This window comes from Lonchura striata, chromosome 1 (genome assembly GCF_050655825.1).
Source record: "Lonchura striata isolate lonStrDom1 chromosome 1, ASM5065582v1, whole genome shotgun sequence".
In the NCBI taxonomy this organism is placed as follows: Eukaryota; Metazoa; Chordata; class Aves; order Passeriformes; family Estrildidae; genus Lonchura; species Lonchura striata.
In genome coordinates this window covers 19,575,473-19,585,965 of record NC_140703.1, presented here as the reverse complement: position 1 = coordinate 19,585,965, position 10,493 = coordinate 19,575,473, and the positions used below count along the sequence as shown (strand labels likewise).

The following is a 10,493-nucleotide window of genomic DNA, read 5'->3' as shown; positions in this document are numbered from 1 at the left end:
CTACCCCCCCCATTCCCGGCTGGCGGCTGCGGGAGCAGCGGGAAGAGGAGGAGGAGGACGAGAGGGAGAGCTGCTGCACCGGCATAGGGGCCGCCGCCGCCCGAGAAGCCGCAGGTAAGGGGAGGGGAAGGGAGAGGGGGACACCCCCGGGTGACAGCGGCGGGAAAGGGGTGGCGGCGTGGGGGCACCGTGGTGATGGAGGGGGGCGGCCGGGGGCTGCCCCGGAGCGCACAGGGAGGGGGCGGCGGGGCAGCATCCCCCCAGCCCCGGGCGGGGAGCGGAGCGCGGAGCCCCGGGGCGGGGGGAGCCCGGCAGAGCCCGTGTCCCCCCGGGCGCACGGAGCCCGCTGCCCCCGGCGCGCCTGTCGCTGTGTCCTCGAGGAGCCCGCTCTCCCCGGGGGCTCTGCCGGGGGTCCCCCCTCCCGTAGTCCCCCGGGCTGGTGTCCCCCGAGTCCGCTGTGTGTCCCCGTCCATCCCCCCAGTGCAGCCTGTTGTTCCTGCACCGGGCTGTGCGCCCCCCCAACCCCCCGCCCTTACCAGCCTGTTGCCCCCCAAAATCTGCTGTGCCCCCTTGGCAGGGGCTGAGTCCCCTCCAGGGGCTGTGCTCCGCCCCAGGCTCACCCCCATCCGTGGGAGCAGGGGACGGGATGCCCGGGCTTGGGGGGCATCCCCCAGGGATGGGCGAACCCCCCAAAATGTCCCGAGGGGCACGTGTGGCCGGCAGCGGGCACGGGGACCGGACCTGCCGGCAACTCCGTGCGACGGCCGGGGCCGGGCTGAGCCGCAGCCCTGTCCCGCAGCCCTCCTCTTCGGGGGGCGAAACGCTTTTGAAATGGGGATGAAATGGGGATAAAATGGTTAAAGGCTTCGCGGAGCGGGGGGATATAGGCGCGCAGCATCCACAGGAATGAAAGCAGGGACGTCCAGGCTGGGAAATGCGAGGCGGTGTTGAGATTTTTCTGCCCGGATAAAATGCGTGTTCCGGTCGGGTTTTTTTTTTAATGAAAATGTGGATTATATCCCCAACCCCCTCCTCCCCCCCCCCCCTTTTTTTTTTTTTTTAATGTCTTTTTAATAAGGACTGCTCACATGCTCTGTTGTTGGCATTGTGGTGTTCAGGGCAGCGAAGTCCATAGCTATATTGTGGGTGAATAATGTCAAAAAGGAGCTTGGTTTCAGTCCTTCATAGAAAGCAGGGGAGCCTGGAAGTATGAAAATGAAATAAATATTCATCAGCAGAAAGAGGTTTTCAACCGGGTTGGGTCTGGGAGGTGTTTTTGCCCCCCACTGCACATGGTGATGAGCTTTTGGGTTATGATTTGTGTCTCCATAGGCTGAATTTTATTTATTTGGTGCTCATTATTGTCAAGTGCAGAAAAATGAGCAGGTTGAGGGTATTTTTTCCCCCCTCTCCTGGACAAAGACATGTTGTGCTAAGCAGAAAGAAACCCCAGAAAGATTCTATTTCTGTTTTAATCTGAATATGATTTAAGATGCAGTGGTGTGTTTATTTTTGCTGTTAAATAGTGATGGAGGAAGTCAGAGCCTTTTTTTGTGTGTGTGTGTGTTTTTAAAGGAATGTGAATGATGGAAACATCTTTAGGGAAACATTTTGCTGGACTTGATTGCATCAACTGCATTATTTCATAAAATGTGAGCTGTGAAGTGGTTGTTGATTAGAACTCAAATTGAGAAGCAATGTTGAGCAATGTAAAGAAAAAGGAAATTAGTATGAAGAGGCCAAATGCTTATTTTCTTTTTTTTTCCCAGTTCTTTCTGATTCTGAATTTTAACTGTTTTGTAGATTCTCTTGATCCTTATGGTTGAGTCTATTTGAAAAAACACCCCAAACAACAACTATGATCTGTATATTTATTCTTGTTATATATACATAGTTATTAAAAGGACTGATATCAGCATTGTGTATTTTGCATTAAATTTATGTTAAATCTGATTAACTTTTGTTCTGTAAGTTGCAAATACCAACTTACCCTGTTATGCATCTGAACTTTTTATTTACCAAAGCAAATGTTGACCTTTTTTTAGAAGGAATCTTTCTCTCCCAAATCCTGTGCTTTTTTTTAAGGGAAAATGGGATAAGTGTTCCAGATGTTATTGTCCAGATCTGGGGGGTTTGTGGTGTATTCTTCAGCTGATTAAAATTCCTGGCTGTCAGCAAAGACACACTTTCTTTGGACAGGTAGATCTATATCCACTGGAACAAAGGGACTGGAAGCAGAATGTGTTTGGAGTTTGTTCAGAAAATATTCCTCGGCATGAGAAACCTAAACTGCAGAAAATTTTACATGGCATAACCGGGATACAGTCATTTAGGGAGAACATTTGTGGAGGTGCTTTCTGCTCTTGGTTGATACTCACCTGTCCAACTCCATGGTGAGCCTGCATTGCAGTGGTGAACAACCCAGGGGGGTTTAAAATCTTTTAAATCAAGTGAAGTTTCCCTGGTCCCCATGATCCTTAACCCACCACAGGGGTAATGGGGAAGAACAAGGCAGAGAGGTGCTGAAAACATTTCTGAGGAGAGCGAGAACGCTTTGGAGCAGCACTTCTGTGAAAGGCCTTCAGTACCTGCGCTGGAGGCATAATTAAAATGATAATTGAATTGGGGCTAAATTGAATTTTGTGCTGTGCCTGGCAGAGCTCAGCTTGGGAGGTGCACAGGCAGGGAGGTGTGCGTGGGATCCAGGGCACTGCCTGCCTTTGGGAAGTTCTCCAAGGCATGGGCTTGGCTCTGCTCTCCCTCGCAGGGAAGTGGGATGTTGACCGCTGGGATGTCACCTGCTGGCAGAGCTGTGAGCAGAATTCCCTCTGGCTCTGGGTCCAGGTGTGCTTGGCAGTTCAGACCTTGCTCCTCAGGTCCTCGGAGCCCTGCGTGCTCCCAGCCAGGAGCCCTGAGCACGTTCCCAGCTCTTTGCAAAGCAGTTGTTGGGAGGGAAAGCAGCTGTCAGGAGGGAAACGCAACTTTGATATCTTCCTCTGTGAGCCCTCTCTTCCCTTCAGCACGGGTTAGGAGCTTCATTTGTCTTTCAGCCCTGCCTTTGGGGCTGCTGGGATCTGCGGAGGCCCCCGGTTTCCCTTTCCGCAGCACAAGTGCTCCGTGTACTTTCTGTTTCCTCTGTCATTCCCGAAGCCTCTCCGTGTGCCGGGGCATTCCTCTCCCTGTTCCTGTCCCAGTTAGCTCCCTCCTGTCTGTGCCCTGATCTTCCTCATCAGCTGGGCTCAGTTTTGCTGCTGGAAATCCATCACTTCTCACGTTCAGTCCATAGGAATATTCGATCCGAAATGACTGACTGGCATGCTCTGTAGTATTTTCTTTTTGCTGATTCCAAATTCCAATCCCTTGGGCCCTCTGGATGCTATTGGATTCTCGTGCTGTGCATCCCTTCAGTGAACAGATGAAGATTTCTGTTTTGGTGACAAGAAATGAAATCCACTGCTCTGTTTTTTTACCTGTTGATGGTCTTTTAAGTCTCTGAATTAAAAAATACTGATTCTTAATATGTCACTGTTTAAAAGTGAGAATAAATTTTTAGGAATTATTTCCATGTGGCTCAACAGTTGGACAGATGCAGTTCTCCAGAGCTGTTTAAATTGTGTCACCTTCTTGTTCCTTCCACTCAACTGAATCACTTTGTTCCTACTTTTGTGTCAAAACCATTGATATCCCTAAATATCAGAGAAGAATGTCAGCAGCAGGGCTGTGTTTATTTATGCAAATTCATAGAATCCCAGAAGAATTTGGGTGGGAAGGGACCTTAAAGCCCATCCAGTTCCACCCCTGCTCATGGGCAGGGACTCTTCCACTATCCCAGGTTGCTCCAAGCCCTGATGTCCACTGTGGTCTTGGGCACTTCCAGGGATCCAGAGGCATCCATGGCTTCTCTGGGCACCCTGTGTCAGGGCCTCACCACCCTCACAGGGAAGCACTTTTTCCCTAGTAAAATTTGTGTAAACCTGATTTTTGGAGAAAGTAAGGATGTGATTGCACTTCCTATTTGTCCACCTGGGCAGAGAGATAGTAAAATCATGTAAAATCAATGTAAAAACATGCCTATGATCCATATTTTTCATGTTATGCTCTGCTTTAACAGTGCTTTGTTAGGTGGATCATCTTGAGGTGGGATTTTATGTTTTTCCGCTGGAATGGGAAGCAACAGTTGGGAATTTCTAGGATTTTCTTTTGCTGAGGACAGGTATGCCATGGGCGTCTGAAGCGGGAATCCCAGACCTGTAACTAAAATCCCAGGCAGCAAAGATCCAGCTTTTAAGGCATATCCAGCATTTGTAGATCTGAAATTTGTGGGAGCTCTTTATTTTCTTAAGAACCACATAGGTTGATAATGATTCTGTTGGTGATGATGATGATGGAGACTCACAGATTTTTTTAGAGTAAGAGTGGAACTTGGATAATTCTTCCAGAGCTCCTCTGGGTTTTGTTTACTATGGATATGCAGAAAACCCTGAGCACTGCACAGGAATTTCAAGTGACTGTGCTTTCTGGGAGGGAAAAATGTGGGCCTGCTGGCGCTCCCCAGCAAACCATTTAGGAGATTATTGTCACAGGATTTATAAAAGCTGAAAAAAACACCCCATTCCGCTCCTCTGGTTTGTACCTACTTGTGCTTCAACCTGTCTCCCCTTTCTCTCCTTGGCTGAAAGGGTCACGTGGAAAACTGGAGAGTGGAAAAATGAAAAGTCAGAGCAGAAAACTGGGGTTTGCTGTGGTCTTGGTGCAATAACTTTCTCAATAGGAAGGCTAAAGCTGAAATGTATTTGTAGGCTGATGGTTTCTGCCTTCCTTGTCTCAGCAAGGGTTAGAGATTTGGGAGGATTATTGGAGACAAGCTTAGAGTATTTTATGAGAGGAAAAGTACTAAACTGGCAAAAAAAAAAAAAAAAAAGAATAGATGCCATCATGCCTGCTAGGCATGTCTAATTCTTTGATAAAATGGATAAAGATTGCAGACTGCAGCAAAAGTTAAAATAGACCATAACATCTCAGGGTCCGCAGGGTTTTTCCTTCTAATTTGCTGTAGAGCTTAATAAAAAAGATTTGCCTCTTTTATGGCATCAGGCTCTTTATCTGCCACAAATTAATGCCCAGTGCTTGAGCTTCTGCTTTCTCTGCTGTTAGATAGAAGCTCCCTAAATTTGATAACGAGTGGGTTTTACAATCCTGAGTTTGGAAAATGCATCCTGAAGACTGGTGAGAAGTTTTGAGCATAGTCTTCTTTGTCCCCATTTTCCATTCTGTTCTTTATACTTGGATTTATAGCCAATAATGGCTCGCTTTTTAATGGACAAGGATTTTTGTGGTTATTTTAAACAAGGTCCTAAGAGGCCCCACAATCCCATGGACTGCCTGGGGCAGGGGTGTAGGCCCCATCCAGGGAGGGACTGAAAAGCCATGTGGATGTAGCACTTGGGGGTGTGACTTGGTGGTGGCCTTGGCAGTGCTGGGGGACTCCATGATCCTTGAAAGTCTTTTCCACTCTCACCAATTCCATGATTCCACCTTCTCCTGCTGATTCGATGGACAAAGTAAGATTGCAGTTCCCGATGGCATTTTACCCAGGATAATTGTCATGCCTGTATTGACAGACAGGTTTTAGAGGCTTTTCCCTGCTGAAAAGTATTTTGTATGAAGCTTGTGAGCATTTAAAATGCAATTACTTTGGAATAGGTCTCTGTATAGACATTTGGTTCTGTAGCAGTTTATTCTACAAATAATTTTCTTAAGTTTTCTGTGTATGGTGTCACTTAATGAGACTTTAATGGCTTTTACAAAATATTTTCCAGTTTGCTCTTGACTTGACTTGCATTCACAACAGAAGTTTTCAAGCCTTAAAATGCAGTGCCATAAATTGGAGAGCTGGGTTCTTTTTCTCTACCATAGCATCCAAATCCCAGCTGTTGAGTTTTCTTGGATAACTGACTCTTTTAATACGGATTTGGGAGCTCAAGAAAATATTTCTTTGCATAATAAATATTTAAAATTTGAGCCCTTGGAAAAGCAAATGCGGTGGAACAGCCGAGGAGCGTCTTGCCTACGTTGTTTTGCTTTCCAGGGAAGTTGTGCTGCTGCTGCAGCAGATGCCAGGGACAGGGTGGATTCCTGGGGGATTCCAGGAAGGGTGGGACATCTGCAGCAAGCATGGCAGAACTGGGCATGGAGAGGAAGAACAAGTTTTTACAGTGTGGGTGGTAAAACACTGGCACAGCTGATTGCCCAAGGAGGTGGTGGCTGCTTCATCCCTGCAACTGTCCAAGGTGTCACTTCAATCAGTTTCTAAAATTGGCTAAAAAGCCAGTTGTCTAAATGCAGGTCCTTTGATATTCAATAACTTCTCCCTTTGGAGGGAACTCTTAATTCCATAACCAAGTGGTCTTTGGTTGTGGCCCAGTCAAACTCAAGGCATTGCCTGGGAAGTGCTGGGCAGGTTCTGTTTGAGGGGCTCTGGCTTTCCCATCTTGTTCCCTAGATTCCAGGTCTCCAGTGAACCTCTGGAGTGGTTCTGGGCTCTGGATGAAGCCCAGCAGAACCCCACTGCAGCTCACTTTGCTGGTGATTTTCCATGTGTGGCTGCTTTTAGTAGTCTGTCCCTCGGCCAACTCTGAATCTGCTCAGCTGCTTTGTTGACACATACAGTGGTCATTTTTTAACTGGGATGTCATCCTCAAAGGATTGTCTGTTACACTGCAGCACTTATCTTTATCACCATGGATCTCCTCGGAGGATGAATTCAGCTTTGCTTGACAAGGCTTACTTTCCATAACACTGACTTGGCTCCTGTTCTTTTTAAGCCCAGGTCCAGTCTGATTCAGTTTTCCCTTATTTTGTCCAGAGCTCATATCTGGCAAAGAGGTTGGTGTTTACTTGAGTAATTTTGCCCTCTCCTGGTGTAGTTGTGTTTGAAATGTTTGTCTTCCAAATTTTCTCCTGCGTTCTGAAAAATATTGCAGATGAGCCCTTGGGATCTCTGAAATAGTGGAGGACTCTTGGAGGACTCCATGGTTAAACATTCTGGACTTCGGGGGCATCATTCCATACTGGAATGCAGAGCTGGTAGAGACCTTGGGAGACTTTCCAGTCCATTTACCTCCTCGAGGCAAGCTGAAGTGTCCCTAGAGCATCCTTAACTAATGTATTTCTAATTTTTTCCTTAAAGTTGTCCAGTCTTGGAGGTGCCAGCCTGCTCAGGAAGCTGGCAGTGAACACTTAAGCAATTTGGTTAAAAGCTTTTCCAATATCTTAGATCTTTTAGGAAGCAATTCTTGGCTGCCAGGGTGGGGAGACCCTGGCACAGGATGGCCAGAGAAGCCGTGGCTGCCCCTGGATCCCTGGAATTTTTCCAGGCCAGGTTGGATGGGGCTTGGAGCAACCTGGGATAGTGGAAGGTGTCCCTGCCCATGGCAGGGGGTGGAATTGGATGATCTTTAAGGTCCCTTCCAGTCCAAGCCATCCTGAGATTTTGTGATCTCTGAGAAATGAAGATGCTTTGCTTTGCTGTTCAGAATAACCCATCTCCTTGTTTCTGTTGTCAGTGATGGGAGCATGTTACATCCTTCTCCAGTTTGTTTTCCTGGGCTGGCACAGTGCTTTAATGTGTTCTTATGGATTATTTTGTATCCAAACCTCTTTATTATTTCCTCAGCTTTCCTCTGTAGTCTGGTGTGTTTACTCCTCTCTCTGCTCAGACTTGGCACTGCGTGGCCTTGCCAGCATTGTATAAAACAAAATAATGCTGGTTTCCACATGGCACTCTTAAAACAATCTGAACTGTAGTTTTTTTGTTTTGTTTTGTTTTGTTTTTGGCGATCCCATTGTACTGTTGACATTTTACTTGTGATCCAATATCCCCTCAGGGTTGTTTTCTCCTGTCCATCAGCCCAGCTGGGATTTCTCCACCTGCACAATGTACACTGCTCTTGCATTCACTTTATTTGATTTCACCAGGCTCTTTTGGTATTGACTTATCCATGTTGTTTCATTTTGGCTCTATCCTATAATTGTTTTTATGTAAATTGTTAAATAATCTTTCTGGTTTCTTCCCATTGATTGTGAGGGGAGTTCAATCTCTGATTTGCCCCAGAAGCTTTTTCAAACATCACTCTGGAGCTGTTTTCCTTTTTGATCCCAAAAGCACTTTGAAACTTAGTGAGTGGATGATCGATATGCAAATTCCTTAATTTTTCCTCTGCTGCATTGTATTTGTGGAAAATCAAGTGATGCCAACTTTCATTGCAGTTCGACTCAATATCTTATAGGTCTTTTCCAGCCCAGATGATTCTATGAGCCTGTTATTATGTTGATATTTTGTTAAGATGAGAACTAAAAAGCACAAATGTCATACAGGTTAAAATCAATTATTGAAATCAAGACATTTTGCAATCTTGATTGAATTACTAAACTGAGATATATTTAAATACAAGTCTGTTCTTTTCCTGTACTGTCAAGGCTTCCAGTCCCATGATTTCTTCAGCTTTACTGCTTGTAACGAGGCCTAAATCAGTTCCTTGGTGTAACACATTGTCACCTATGATTTTGGGAAGCTAATCTCTTGTAATTACTTGCTGCATGAGATTTTCTCTATCCCTCCTGTCTCCTCCCTAACCCCACATGGGTTTTTTTTTTCCCCAGTATGAACTCACCTACCTGTCTTGGTACTTCCCAGAGCCTCCTTCTGGCTTCACCCATTAAAACACACCAAGTTTCTGCCCTGGAAATTCAGTTTTCCTGCAGTGTTGATAGCTGTCAGAGAGGTGAGCCTTCCCACCTTTTTTCTAGGGATATATTGCAGCCATCTCTGTCTTTCATGTCTCAACACAACAGGACTAACAATTTTCAAGTCCAGTCACATGCTCATTTTTTTCTTTCCTGCTGGCCAGGATTTCATTTGTTCCTGCTTGTTATCCAGACCCTCTACATTCATATGTAGCAGCAGATTTTTTTTTTTTTTTTTTTTTTTTTTTTTTTTTTTTTTTTTGTGAACGCTCTTGTCTGACTTTGTGCCTCATTTCCCCTTCTAAGTGTCCTTCTCCTGTGTTCAGCTTGTGCCTTTCCTGGATGCATCAGCAGTTTCATCTGGGAAGGTGTCTTATTAGTTGGAAAGATGCTGGCTCTGCAATCCGTGATCTCTCCCTTCCCTCCAGTATTGCTCCATCACTCAAATCCAAACATTCTCTCATCAGTTGCATCTTTTAGCTCAGGGCTCCACGTGCAAGGATCCTGTGGATGCAGTGTGGAGCAAACAGCATTGGGATTTAGAGGCACTGGCTTGCAAGAGGAATTTGCAGCTTGCAGTTCCTGCCTCTCCCTGAGCTCCAGGCTCAGGAAAAGCCACTGTCCTGCCTGGAAGCAGATTCCTGCTGCTTTGGGAGGCAGCTCCTACCAGCTCCTCCTCAGCTTCTCTTGGCACCCTCCAGCCAGTGGGAAGCAAAAGCCTGGCATGGCATCTGTGTGAAGACTGCCAAACCTTGACTTTGACTTTCCCTTGGAGCTCTTTTCCAGGATCCCTGAGATCTTTCCTCACCTGCTTGACTCCAGCTGATGGAGTTACTTCTTGTGGCCGCAGCCATCGGCCAATGTTGGTGCTCGTCTGTGGGAAGAGAAAATCCATGGCAGCCAGCTATTTCTTGGAGGGCATCGTGCTGATCCACAAAGCGTGTTTGCAGAGGCTGGTTTTCCTGAACTGTGCTGGAGAAAGCAGCAGGAAACCATTTTTCTCCATAATCCAAGCTCGTTTTTTCCTGCCAGCACTAAATACACACGTAGATTTTAGTGTGACTTTCACTGTGGGTGTTTCCCTGGATGCCCTTGACTTTCTCCTGCTTTCCTGATGCTCTCCACTGATGTTCCTGGCGCTTAACTTGTGTGTTCCATCCTGTTCCCTACAGTTTGTGTATTTTCCCCTTTTCCTAACATAAAGTCTGAAGTTCCATGTTTGTGTTCAGCCCTTGGGAAGCTTTTTTCCCTCTGTTTGTGGCCTGTGTTATGAGCTTTGACCAAATTCTACGTAACAGAATTGTCTTAGTGGAGATTTATTTGAGATTAATTTTCAGTCTCATGCTGGACTTCTTCATTCAGGAGATCTCCCTGCAAGAGAACCCAAATCTCCAACCTTTTGTGTTGTGGTTCACAATTTGCTAGGGATGAATGATGATCTTGTGATCCGATGGTGAACTTATGCAGTTTGGGACCTGGAGGGAAATGAAAAGACTGCCATTTGCTTCTTTCCATGCCCCAGATTTCCCTCCAGATCCCAAACTGCATAAGCAGTGCCTCAGTTTCCCATTTGGAATGGGGGAAAAAGGGTTGGTAATGACAGATAAATGAAACATTGGAGAATTCTGCAGTGACAAGTGCCCCCCTTCTCTGCCACATGCAGTAATGGGAAAGTTGTGGTTGGGCTCCTTTATTCTGTCCTTTATTTAAAGTCTTAGACAGGTTTCAGAGCCAATTAATCCCTGTCA

General features: G+C 46.2%; 1 protein-coding gene across 8 annotated transcripts in view; it reads left to right on the top strand.

Annotated features, from left to right (window-relative positions):
* The first annotated feature begins 28 nt into the window (after nucleotides 1-28).
* The window catches only part of FAM168A (family with sequence similarity 168 member A), a 135,456-nt gene continuing 124,991 nt past the window's right edge, over nucleotides 29-10,493 (top strand). For all 8 annotated transcript variants that reach the window (XM_085590915.1, XM_077781204.2, XM_085590900.1 and 5 more), the window contains exon 1: nucleotides 29-114. The gene's annotated coding sequence lies outside the window, so the exon portion shown is untranslated. The remainder of the gene's footprint in view (nucleotides 115-10,493) is intronic.